The following is a 14,424-nucleotide window of genomic DNA, read 5'->3' on the forward strand; positions in this document are numbered from 1 at the left end:
AGGACCCCATACTTCTTTAATCTGAGCCTGCTCATTATTTCTAAGAGACTGATGTAACAGTCAAGCTGAATGTAGTTGTTCTTTAATGTAACGCCAACAGATCCCGGTCAGCAGCGGGATCGAACCTGGGGCCTCTGAGAGCTTAGTGCCTGAGCCTCTACTGCATGAGCTAAAAGCCAACTGCCTGTTAGGCCTTGGCTACACTTGCGAGATACAGCGCTGTAAAGCCGCCCCCAGTGCTGTAACTCACTCCCTGTCCACACTGGCAAGGCATTTGCAGCGCTGTATCTCCGTGGTTGCAGCGCTGCATGTACTCCACCTCTCCGAGAGGAATAGCAAGTATTGCGCTGCCACTGCAGCGCTGCGGCGCCAGTGTGGCCGCCCAATGCACTGTGAATGGCCTCCAGAATTATTCGGCAGTAACCCACAATGCCTGTTCTAGCCACTCTGGTCATCAGTTCAAACTCTACTGCCCTGGCCTCAGGTAACCAACCATGTGACCGACCCTTTACATTCCCCGGGAATTTAAAAAATCCCCTTCCTGTTTGCTCAGCCCGGCGTGGCATGGAGTGCTATCAGCGAATCTTTCCAGGTGACCATGCCTCCACGCGCCAAGCGAGCCCCAGCATGGAACAATGGCGAGTTGCTGGACCTCATCAGTGTTTGCGGGGAGGAAGCTGTACAGTCCCAGCTGCGCTCCAGCCGTAGGAATTACGATACCTTCGGGAAGGTATCAAAGGACATGATGGAAAGGGGTCATGACCGGGACGCCCTGCAGTGCAGGATTAAAGTGAAGGAGCTGCGGAGTGCCTACCGCAAAGCCTGCAACGCAAACAGCCGCTCGGGTGCTTCCCCCGCGACCTGCCGATTCTACAAAGAGCTGGATGCGATACTTGGGGTTAACCCCACCTCCACTCCGAGCACCACCATGGACACTTCAGAGCCGGTGTGGGGGAGAGGAGGAAAACGGGAGTGATGGTGGTGGGCCAGATGGAGACAACCCAGAATCCCTGGAGCCATGCAACCAGGAGCTCTTCTCGAGCCAGGAGGAAGGTAGCCAGTCGCAGCGGCCGGTACTTGGTGGAGGACAAACAGAAGAGCAGGTTCCCGGTAAGCGTTTTTTTTTTTGGGGGGGGGGGGGGGGAAGGAATTTTTTTGGTGCGGGCTCTTTGGGAGAGGAGGGTTAGGCATGCATGCCTAGATGCAGAATAGTGTATTGATGTGGTTTATCACATCGCAGTAATCGGCCTCGGTAATCTCCTCAAATGTCTCATCCAGAACGTGTGCAATGCGCTTGCGCAGGTTTATCGGGAGAGCCACCGTGGTCCTTGTCCCAGCCAGGATAATGTGTCCGTGCCACTGTGCCGCGGGGGGCGGAGGGACCATTGCTGCACACCGGCAAGCTGCATATGAGCCAGGGTGGAAGCCGCATTGCAGTAGAAGACCCTCCCTTGCTTCCCAGGTCACCCTCAGCAGCGAGATATCGTCCAGGATGAACTCCTGTGAAAAATGTTGGGACAGTATTCAGTATAGGTGTCCCCTGAAGCTGTTGGCTCTCCCCAAGGCACAGAAACCCAGAGGACAGTGCAGCCCTGAAACAATCAGTCCCCCTTACTCACCATTTTGAGGCTCCCGTGGGATATGTGTGCTCTGTTTCAGACGGGAAAATTATGCTATTGTGTAGACCCTGTGTGTTTTCTACTCCTTAAGTGCGGGGGGAATCATTACTCTGTCTGGTATAAACAATGCTGTCTCTGTTAAATGTTGCATTTTGTCTATACAGCTGCATCAACCTTGAGACCGCAGCCATCCCTCTTATCGCCTGCAAAGACTCAGGAAGAGACCGCGAAAAAGCAAAGAAGACATGCTGCAAGAAGTGATGCGGCAGTCTATTAAAGAGAATGAGAAAGCACTGAACTGGTGGGAGAGAGAAAGCAGGATCCGCCAGGAAAATGCAGCGCACCGGCAGCAAAGCACAGATCGGCTCATAAGCATCCTGGAGCACCAAGTAGACACTATCCAGGAGCTCGTAGCCATGCAGAAAGAGGAGCAGTACCGCAAACGCCACCCCCCCTACAGCCCTTATCCCAAAACTCTTTCCGTTGTGCCCCACTGTCACCTCCAACCCACTTTCCTCAACTTGTGTTCTTCACGCCACCTGCTGCCTCCAACACCAGTATCTTCACCACCCAGCCCTGAAAACCACAACCCTTACCCTCTGCACTCAACCCCCATCACCATGCAGTATAGCTATCCGGAAGTGCAGCACTCACTGCACAGCACACCAGACAGGACATACGCGAATCTGTGATTGTACCATTCCCCACTCCACCCCCTTGTTTCTTTTCAATAAATAATTTTTCTTTCTTTTCAATAAATGGATTTTTTGGCTTTGAAAACATTCTTTATTATTGCATAAAGTAAAAGACTCCTTAGCCCAGGAAATAAACAGGCACTGCAAGTCTGCTTGTCTGCTTAGCAAACACTAATTCCCAAAGATTGGAACTACTGCACTTCACTCCCATGCAGGGCACCAGATATCACTGCTGGTTTTCAGCCTCAAATTGCTCCCTCAAGGCATCCCTAATCCTTGCAGCCCTGCACTGGGCCCCTGTAATAGCCCTGCTCTCTGGCTGTGCAAATTCATCCTCCAGGTGTTGAACCTCAGAGGTTCATGCCTGAGTGAAGCTTTCACCCTTCCCTTCACAAATATTATGGAGGGCACAGCACACGGATATAACCACGGGGATGCTGTTTTCGGCCAAGTCCAGCTTCCCATACAGAGATCACCAGCGGCCCTTTAAACAGCCAAAGGCACACTCCACAGTCATTCGGCACCGGCTCAGCCTGTAGTTGAACCATTCCTTGCTGCTGTCAAGGCTCCCTGTGTAGGGTTTCATGAGCCACAGCATTAACGGGTAAGCGGGATCTCCAAGGATCACAATGGGCATTTCAACTTCCCCTACCGTGATCTTCCGCTCTGGGAAAAAAGTCCCAGCCTGCATCTTCCTGAACAGCCAAGTGTTCTGAAAGATGCGTGCGTCATGCACGTTTCCGGGCCAGCCTGTGTTAATGTCAATGAAACGCCCACGGTGATCCACAAGCACCTGGAGAACCATGGAGAAATACCCCTTCCGATTAACGTACTCTGATCCTAGGTGGGGTGGTGCCAGAATAGGAATGTGCGTCCCATCTATCACCCCTCCACAGTTAGGGAACCCCATTTGTGCAAAGCCATCCACTATTTCCTGCACGTTACCCAGAGTCACGGTTCTTCTGAGTAGGATGCGATTAATGGCCTTGCAAACTTGCATCAACACGAATCCAACGGTCGACTTTCCCACTCCAAACTGGTTTGCGACCGACCGGTAGCTGTCTGGAGTTGCCAGCTTCCAGATTGCAATAGCCACCTGCTTCTCCACTGGCAGGGTAGCTCTCAATCTCGTGTCCTTGCGCCGCAGGGTGGGGGCGAGCTCCTCACACAGTCCCATGAAAGTGGCTTTTCTCATCCGAAAGTTCTGCAGCCACTGCTCGTCATCCCAGACTTCCATGACGATGTGATCCCACCACCCAGTGCTTGTTTCCCGAGCCCAAAAGCGGCGTTCCACAGTGCTGAGCATGTCCGTGAATGCCACAAGCAATTTCGTGTTGTAAGCATTACGCAGCTCGATAGCATCATCGGACTCCTCACTCTGTCACTTTGGATCTTAAGGAATAGTTCGACAGCCAAACGTGACGTGCTGGGCTCCATTTCCTGCAGACAGATCGCATGGCACAGAAACCGTTGAAAGATGGCGCCAAAGGTGGACGGAAACAAAGGGATTTCTGGGATGCGAAGCGATGCATCACAGGGCGTTGGGACAGGAACCAGAATGCCCCGCACCTACGCCCCCTTCCCACAACCCACAGCGCCAGAATGGAAAGAGGTGCTCTGTGGGATAGCTGCCCATAATGCACCGCTCCCAGTAGCACTGCAATTGCCGCATATGTGGCCACGACAGTGCGCTGGGCAGCTGTCAGTGTGGACAGACTGCAGCGCTTTCCCTACTCAGCTGCACGGAAGTCAGGTTTAACTCACAGCGCTATACATCTGCAAGTGTAGCCAAGGCCTTAGTTAAGGCTGGAGAGCAGACTCATTAGTTGCTTACCCTCTCTCTAACTGGTCTCAGTACCACTAACGGAGACAGAACGGCACACCCAGGTGGTGTGTGGGTTACATTAACAGTGGTCAGATATTGTAGTCCTTAACTGAACCAAACTCTCATTGAAATTTCTTTGATTGAGAACCACATAATTTGGCCTGTAAACATTTGAGACAGAAAAGACTTGAGGTCTCCTAGACCATGAATGAATCTGACTGTATCTGTTTTCATGACGGGTCACCAAACTTTTCTATAGTAGTGCTTTCTCCAGGCTCTCCCATACCCTGAGAACTAGTGTTACCCAGGTAGAGTCATTTATATAAAGGATCATCTTTTACAGTGTAAATCATAAATTCATGTGAAAAAGCAAGGTATTTATGTGAGAAAATAAAGGAAGTTGAAACAAAATGGGAGTAAGGCACCTAGCCTTGTGGTGGTTGGTGTGTGTCCTGTAATAATCATAGCAGACTATTGTAGCCTGATCTATAGATTATGAATAAAAATTCCCAGTTATCACTTTGAGGGTTGACAGGTTCTTGTCCCAAGATCAGGCCCAGTATTATTAAAATTATTATATAGTTGGGAACCCCGATGTGCACAGGTGCAATACTCACACTATAGGAACTCCTTTATATTTACAAATAAATAATTTATTAATTCATTTAGCAAAGTCACACGCTCTCTAACTCAATAAGGTAGATAGAGATAATACAGAAATTACATCTGAACATCCATACTCACACCATCCCTTGCAGAACAACCTGAAATGTTAACCATTATCTTCCTCGTCACCATCCCCTTCCTCATCTTCACCAGTGGCCATCATTCTGGCCCCTCCCAAGGGCTACATCTCTCTCTCCTACTGCTCTGGGATGCCACTTCCATAATCTTTATGCTGATGTTACTATGTCTAATACATATTCAATAGGGGTTTCTCCCCTCTTCCTTATTTGCATTTCCTCCCCTTACCAATGTTAAGGTGTTCTTCTTCTATAGGTTAGTCTATTTATCATTTCACCCCATTACCATATACGTCAATTTGTTGCCATGACACTTTTGCAGTCGGATGTTCTGTTCAAAACTTTCCAGAAGCTAATGTCCGTTCATGTTCTGTGGTTGGCTGATGTCATTATGGACAAAATTCCCCCCTACACTCTGCTTCCAGTTCCTCAAAACTTATGAGTTACCTAAGTTTATCTATGCCAAAGTTCATAGGCCTCAAGACTCATGCTAACTGCTGAAGCCAATGTCTTACAGGATACACGCCTGTATGTTCCTTGCATTACTGCTGAATATAATAAAACAGAAAATAATGCAAAGCAGTGAATATAATAGAGGTAAGCTGGCCTACACTATGCAGTTCAAGAATGAATTTGGCAACTGGCACAGGGTCCTTTTTAAGGGTTTGCTGCAAGGTGTCCAATCCAAAAAGTTTCACTTTCCTTACAATATTGCATTCAAAAGCATGAGCGACAATGTGGGCAAGATAATATCTTTTACTGGACCAAGAGAAGTTGGTCCAATAAAAGATACTACCTCACCCACCTTGTATCTCCACTATCCTGGGACCAACACAGCTAAAACTACACTACTTTCAAAAGCATATGTTAAAGTCCACGCCCAACACATCTTGAAGAGTGGCTATATCTTGGTCACATCTCTTGATTTTCATTCCTGCAGTGTGCTCTGTCTGCAATCTCATGACAGTGGATGTTATTGTCCAAGATACTTTGATATCAAATCAGTGGATCTTTCATCTTTGAACCATTTATTTCCCTTCATAGGGCATCAATATCCTCAACTGTTCTCATTCTAACCTGAATTTCTGATCTTCTACTTTTAGCCAGGTCATCAGCTATTCACTACTGTATTTACCATGGTGTGATGTAATCCATTGAAAAATCAATTTATTGCTTCAGTTTTCAATCCTCCAAGCCTCCTTATGAGTTGCATTGTTGATAGCATTCTGGTTTCTTCTAAAGAAACTGACAAGTCAAAAAAAAATCACATCTGCCTCCATTTCTGCTCTATTTATTTATTATTCAGTGAGAATAGCTTTCAGTTTGGCCATATAGTTCCACTTTAGGAGGAAGGTTGAAGCCAGGTAGTTGGACATCTGTGAAATACCAGGGTGCAATCCAGATCAGTGAGGAACTGTGTCACCTTTGCCCTACAACCTTGGGTGCCTTACTTGCTGGTAGTAGCTCCCAGCTTGGGCCGCTCACAAACAGCCTTCCACTATGCAAGTCACACCCTGAGTATCTGTGCGTAACTTCAGTCTGCTAGCCACACTTGGATTACACTCCAGCTCTCACTAATGTTGGCTATATTGCAGGGTGACCCCAACACACTCCCAGTCCTGGATTTCCCCCCAGAAATATATTTTTTATATTGCCCAATCCTCTCCTGGACAGTCCAAATATATTAAATCTGTCATTCCTTAAAGGAATAATATACACCATCTTAAATGGAGTTACCTAGACATTTTAATTTAAACACAATAGATTAGATAAAACAATAAAACAAGTTTATTAATTACTAAGACAGATTTTAAGTGAGTGCAAGCAATACGGCATAAAAGTTAGAAATAGTTACAAGAAAATAAAGATTAAAAATGCTTTCTAGTGCCTTGCTTAACAAACTATATTAGATTCAAAGCAAAGTTTCTCACCACGTGCTTCCAACAGCATTACTGACCAAACTTTCAGGTCAGGACCCCTCCCTCTGTGTCTGGCAGCTGTTTCCTTTGTCTTCTCAGGTGCGGAGAATAAGATGAACGGGAAAGAAAGAAGTTCCTTGGGGTGTTTGCCCCTCCTTTTTATAGTTTCAGTCCCACTTTGAAAAGCATTTCCAGCTGAGAACCAAGAGACAGGGTCTGGCGAAGGAAGGAGATCTCTTGCTGTTTCTTTACTAAGAGGCAGATCTCTTTGTCCCTGCCCTCCTTTCTTGCCAAAGAATGGCCACTTGATAGGTAATGGCTCATCAGCTTTGTTGACACCTGGTTGAGGCATCAGTTTGCCCTTTGTCTTGGAGAAACTGAGCCATTCCCCAGACTTATCTGGGAAACACACGCCAGTCATGATTTAAGCCCATGATCATAACTTTACATATAATGTTCCTACATGCATTTTACCACGATATTACTGATCAGCAAGTTATGAATTTTCAAATGATACGTCTCAAGGCATGCCTTGTACAAAGATTATTACAGTAGTGTGTAGGGTGTGAATACAGGGGTGCCTTCCATCACAACATCATAAACAAATCATGGCTAAAAGGGAAGATACCTAAATGGTGAAAGTTAGCAGTTATTGTCCCACTTCTTAAGACTGGCAAGGATGCCACTTCTCCGGGCAGCTATCAGCCTGAATCTTCAAGTCACCTTTGAAAGACAATGGAAAGAATGATTCAAACAAAGCTTCTGTGGTGGCTTTTAAAAGAAAAGAAAATAGAATCTACCCAAAGGCATACAGGCTCTTGCATTCAACTATGGACTTATAGTTGGCCTTCTGTCAGACTATTATTGATGGATTCCAACAAAAGCCACCAGTCATCAATAGGAGTCTTTTTGGATCTCAGTATGGCATTTGATAGGTTTGACATGATAAGCTCTTAGTGAAACTCAGTGAGATGGGGATCTGTGGTAAAAACGTACCTTTAGATAAGAGATTTCCTACCATATAGGAAAATAAAAAAGATTAAATGGTACGTTTTCGGAGACTAGGCCACTCAGGGTGGGAGTTCCTCAGGACTCAGTTTGAAGTTTTCTTCTTTTCCTACTATACTCCTCTGGACTGTCAGGTGGCTTGAAATAAACTGTGTACATGTATGCAGGTGTTATTGTGCTTCATCACTGGTTATGAAATAGAGGTATTGGAAAATGATTGAATGTGGACTTGGAAATTGTAATTAGATGGGCAAAGGAACATAAATTCCAGCTGAATCCAGCAAAAATAAATTCCACCTATTTTACCACTAATCACAGGACATTCAACTACAGTCTAAAACTGACGTTGGATGGAGAAGGTATTGCCATATGATTGAGAGGAACTTGAAATATCCTGGGGGTGACCTTGAACACAGGACTAAGCTTTGGACTGTGCAGTGTTCCATGGCCAGCATCAGGCTCAGAGGGAGGCCACTCTGCCTCACTCCATCAAACAGTGAATTTACAGGAGATTATCAGTCTTTGACCTAGACTCTTGGCTAGGCAGACAACAATTAACAGTCTACCACCTGGGCCCTTTGGGGCAGGGCAGAGTAACAAGTCATCTTTAGTCTAGTCTCTTGTCTGTCTAGGGCAGTTAGGGACTACAGTCTGGAGCTCTGCCCCTTGGGGTGGAGCAGAGCAGGGAGCAGTCTATAGCCTAAGCCTCCTGTCTACTGCGGACAGCAAACAAGAGAGTCTGGGGCTCACAGACTTCTGGCTGGGGCAAGCCACGGATAAGGCACAGGCCTTCTGGCCTAGGATGAGTAGGATGCCACCCCAGGGTGGGGTTCACAGCAGGAGATGGGGGGCCCAGGCCCATCCTACTACATTGGGTCCTGCCCAGGGCCCTAACAGTGGCAGGTAGTCCCACCACTGGGTCACCAGGGATCCACTATAACCAGACTAATGCCTGGTTCCCCTGGGCTACTTCCTACCACCCTTCCTTGGCATGGCTACATAATCTATGGGTCCTCTATCTCCTCAGGGTAAACAGCGGACTGCAGTCCCAGCAACTCCTTACCGCAGTTGGTCTCCTCTCGGGGTAGGGTGATGCACAGCTCTGTGCCTGGTCCGGAGTTCTGCAGTAAGGGAGAGATGTCTGCCTCCTTCCCTGTTTCCAGTCCAATTGACCTCGAGGGCCCATCCCTATTTCCTATCCTGCACCTCTCTTCCAGCGTGGGGGGCAGGACTGGCCTGGCTCCACCAACTAGGGGGCATGGGGCCATCCCTCCCCATCAGGTTTGGAGGGAGGACACTGTCTCACCACAGACCACATGTCAGAAAGGTGGCAGCCAAAGGAAAGAAGAGATTGAATCTTTTCTGATGTATTACCAGTACCAATTGGGTTCATGTGTTAGGACACTGAAAATAATATCCTGCTCAACATGCCTCACCTGTCCAATACTTGAATATGCTTTACCTGTCTGATCACATACTGTTGCCAGTAATCTTAGGCACTTGTGAATCTCATAGGGTGCCTATCTGCAACTTAAGGTGCCTAAATACCATTGTAAATCTGACTCTTAGTGGTTCAGAGAGATGGTTGGGTTCAGTGAGAGTCTGCATGAGCGCAATTACAACTTCAGGAAGACCCTTAAAAGAGACAACTGAAATATTCAAGATGGGCAGTGACTAATGCATGAATTGAAATGTAAGTGGAGGCAAGATCAAGATATTGAACTCTCACAATGTTCTGGAGGTAGTAGTTGGCAGACATACAAACATGGGTGGGGTGAGCAATTACATTCATGGAGGACTATAAATTGAATAGATTCATTATTAAAAGAAAAACAAAAAGCACAATTAATCCATTTAGAATTATTAATAGTATGCAAAAAATAAGATAAATGTGCTTTACAATACATGGATGTCTTACTTTATCTGGGCTTTTCATCCTATTTTAAAAGAGAAATTTAATTTAAATAATTTGCCAGTGAAGGATAATTCACATCATCATTTCCTGAAACAACCAAGCCCCGGTCTACACTACAAAATTACTTCACTATAACTACGTTGCTCAGGGGTATGAATAATCCATACCCCATAGCAACATAATTATGCCGACCTAAGAGCCAGTGGAGACAGTGCTATGTCAGCGGGAGAGCTTCTCCCACTAACATACCTGCTGTTGCTCGTGGAGGTGGATTAACTACCCAGACGGGAGAGCTCTCCCCTGTCAGAGTAGAGCATCTTCATTAAAATGCTACAGTGGTGCAGCTACACTGGTGCAGCTGCACCAATGCAGCATTTTAAGTGCAGACCTGCCCTAAGGCTGGACTGAATTTGCATCAAAAATTAAGTTTACCTCATGACTGGAATATGTAGTCAGGAAATGAGGCCAGTGATATGGCAGGTGACAAAGTATATAATAATATTGCTTTAAGAAGTGTATTTAGCTTGTTACTACAATATGTCACCAATCCGTAAGTCTTCAAAAGCACAAAATACTGTAACAAAAACAAACAAAAAACCCCGTTCTTTAAAGAGTTATCCATTCATGATAGCCCTTTTTAAGATCAATTACCATTTGTGAATTCTGTGCTGGTTTGACAGTCATAAGTTCCTACCTGAGTTAGAAAATAAAGGCTGTAGGGCCGTGTAAATAGAGCAAAGTTACTTCTTGTGTGCACTCATGTCAGAAATATTGCATTAAATACTTAGTACATAGAGTGAGTTGGAATTTCTCCTTCATCGGTCTGTACAGCTGATCTCATGGTAATAGGGTTGCCTGATTTTAGAGGCAATACGGTAAAATAAATACTATCAATAAAAATTTCTAAAGCTCTCGTTAACATTTTAAAAAAATGCTTTTTCTGTAAAATATGTTTGCATAGCAGAATACGCTCATTTGGGATTACCTGAATAATTCATTCTTGGCTTTGCCACTCAGGTAATGTGACCAGCCTTTATCTAAGCCACTCAAATTTTTATGCCACACCATCAGGGTATTCTGTATATACCATGTACATAGTGGTCCCGGTGGGTTCTGAGATACAGGTCACTAATCCTGGACTGAATATTTCCTGTGTTCTTGGCGGAGGAAATTCCTAGGTAATTAAATATAAATAATTGGCAGTTTGTAACAACAAGCCCTAAATTAACTCAGGAAGTAAAAACACACCAGTGTTCGTTTCCTACCAATTGGAATAAAAAACAAAATGTCATCAGAAATAGTCTGAATAAACATACATCTTTCTGATGCAATCTCTATCTGCTGAAAAGGAGCAAGGTATGTTTGTTTGTACTGGAAGTACAACTGTGGGAGTTTTGCGGGGGTTGCTAGGTTTTTGTCATCCTCTCCTTCCCTCCATTCCCAAGTATCGCAGCTAAGAAGTTTAGTCTGACCATCCCAGTGGTGACGCATGTCTTCTGAAAAACAAAAGAATCGCTGCCCTTTATAGAGCTAAGAAAAAAAAATGTGTATAATCCACATGGTGAGTTTTAGAGTCATCACAAAAAGAACAGTGTGGTTCTCTTTGCTGGAGGGTGGGGCATCCATGCTAGAATACTTTTTATTGATATTACAAACAGAAAACTATATTAAATTAAGGGTCTTAACCTAAGTCTTGACCTTGTCAGAGCAGAGGCACCAACCCAGAAGTCTTTTCAGGGGCATGCAAGACAAGACCCTGTTTTCATTCCTTTAGGCTGGGATTTTCATAGCTATTTAAGGGAGCTGGGCACCTAGCTACCATCAAATTCCAATGGGAGTTGAGCACCTTTGAAAATCCCAGCTTTAGTTATTTTGCTCCCAACTTGTACAAACCATGCTGAATGGATGAGATGAGGGAGACAGCCCTTTCAAGACATTTGAGAATTGTGAAAAAGATGGGGGGCCCTCAGTTTTTCCCTTCAAACCAGCATTGTCTGGAGACTATGAGGAGCTGGACATCATCTGAACTGTCAGAACAGAGACCAGAAAAAGCCAGGAATGTGTAAGCAGTTGGGATACATACTGCTCTCAGATACCATAATGGTGGGTGTAGTAGATAATTTTGAGAGAGAGAGAGAGAGAGAGAAGGGAGTGGGGGTGTCAGTAACGCTATGCACTGGCACTAGTTAAGAAAAAATCTGCAACAGACAACTAGAAACATTAACAGTGAGGCATGCAGTGATGAATCCTTTCAAACAAATTTGGTTACTTTGCACTAAGACAATAAACTATTGTGTCTGTGATTTATAGAGAATATGTCTCATTTAAGAGAGAGCCTGAGAGGCTCCAAGTTATTATTATTATATTATCATTATACAGTGGTTTAGCAAAGGGTAGTTAAAGCCTCTTACCTCATCTGAGATGAAACTTTCCTAAGTGGGTAAGGTAATATCTTGACTTTAATTCAACCAAGTATCTGTTGATGAAGGAGAGAAGCTTTCGAGATACACAGAGCTCTTCTGAAGGTCTTGGAATAGTAATCAGCATGTGTCAGCTAAATACAAGGAGTATATCCCAGACCTGAAGAAGAGCTCTGTGTAGCTCAAATGCTTGTCCATTTAACCAACAGAAGTTAGTCCAATAAAATATATTATCTCACCTACTTTTTCTCTCTCTCATATCCTGGGCCCAACATGGCTACAACACCACTGCAAACAAAAATAACTTGCTAACAGAGTGCTGCAGCCAATAGTAAATTTCGGAGGTGGCCACTGAAGCCTTTCATTATATCAGTTTTTTTTAATGACATTTCTTTCTACTTATAGGGACATGGTCAATTTAATAATGATACTTTTCCTCAAAATTGTTTGACCTACTATAGTTACAGGGGACACCTAAAATTACTATAACCAAAAAGGGTTGAAAGAAAAAAATCTTGGTTTTTTTTCTGGGGTTTGCTTAGTTTGTATATTTAATAACACTTTGGAAGTTGAAACGGATTCTTTTTTTATTACATCATTGCAAAACTTGTGAGAGGATACCCAGTCCCTTGTATATAATGAATTTAACTTTTTTCTTGTGCTGTCAGTGAATGTTCCTTGCTGTTTATGTGGATCTTTCAAACAGAAGAAGGGGGAGGGGAGGAATATTTAAAAAAAATAAGAAAATGTGATTGTAAAATCATAAAAAATAGGCAGGGAAACAGGTATAGTCCGAGGTACCTCTTTTAACTACTTTTTTTAATTAACTCTATTTCAAGTTGATTGAATGGAGTCTTGATTACCTTTGGATTTATGCATTTCCTATGGACATTTCTAGAGATTTTCATGCTATAATTTGATACCTGTCTCCCCAAGCACCTTATTGGCCATAATCAATAGAAAATTCTAATGGACTTTAAAAATATTTGTTGTTTATTACATTTACATGTGGATTTATAAGCCTGACTTCCAGCTCCTACTTTTTGAAAATCTTGGTCCTTTAGCCCAACTGTACAGGACTCACAGGGAGCCATAAACATCTCCAGAAATGACACAAAATGTCTTCAAAGGTATGGTTTTAAAGTCCAATATGATGGAATCTCAACGGATAGAAGCAAAGACTCTCCCCTTCCAATTATATAAAGTTCCTATTTTTAGCACTGCGGGGCCATGAGAAATTAGACTTCAGAGCTGAATCATTTTTATGTATAGACAAGTTGTCACTGCATGCTGTAGGTCTGAATCTTACCTATTCTGATCATTGGGCAAGCCCTCCACATCAGGGTGGAAGTACTATACTATCTATAACTATGGTGTCACTATAACATAGTTGAGATCATTTTAAATATTCAGTACAAAATATTCGGTCTTATGGATCACCTCTTTAATATTCTGATGCATAAGAACAAAAAACCTGCAACATGATATTAAATGCTGTGTCATATTAATTCTTTTCCAGAATGGAGATAGCAAGAGATAGGCTCTCTTGGAAGTCTAAACCAGAAGGAATCATCCATTATTCTCTTCAATCATTCTGCTTAGATGAAATTAAATAAAGAAATCATTTCCTTCAAACTGTCTTAACATATTATGTTTATGACATGTGACATAACTGCTAAAATAAGTCTATTATGTGAATAAATCTCATTAGTGTATGTCTGCTGTACGCCCTCATCAAGTTATGTGGTATTATTTATTTGGCTACTGCAGCATTTTCAAAGATTTAATATATGGTTCAAACACTAAAAAATGGTATTTTAAAATAAATGCATAGGGCCCTATTGTTCTGTCACTTTCAACGAGAATTCCCCAGTCATTTCAGTGAAGAGTTCTCCTTAAAAATTGATGGCCCATACATTATAGATCTAATTAAAATCCTGTATTATTACACAATTTAATTTCTAGCTTTATCCAGAAGATAGAAGACTATCCTATAGGATTTTGTCACTTAAGTAATTTTACAACAAATTAAGATTCTCTCAGCACTTCAAGAAACAATATTATAATTGTACTCTTTCATTATATGCCTGAGGATAAAACACTAACATATAAATACATTTAACTATGATCAGTTGTTTCTGTGAGCTCTTTCTTATTTTTAATTGTGTAATACCACATAGCTTTGGAGGATGCGCCATGCATTACACTTAATTATAACCCTCTGCAGCTTTAAATCAAGGAGGGGAACTCAAAACAATGGGGGCTTCTGTTAAATATAAT

The sequence above is a fragment of the Malaclemys terrapin genome, chromosome 8 (genome assembly GCF_027887155.1).
Source record: "Malaclemys terrapin pileata isolate rMalTer1 chromosome 8, rMalTer1.hap1, whole genome shotgun sequence".
Taxonomy (NCBI): Eukaryota; Metazoa; Chordata; order Testudines; family Emydidae; genus Malaclemys; species Malaclemys terrapin.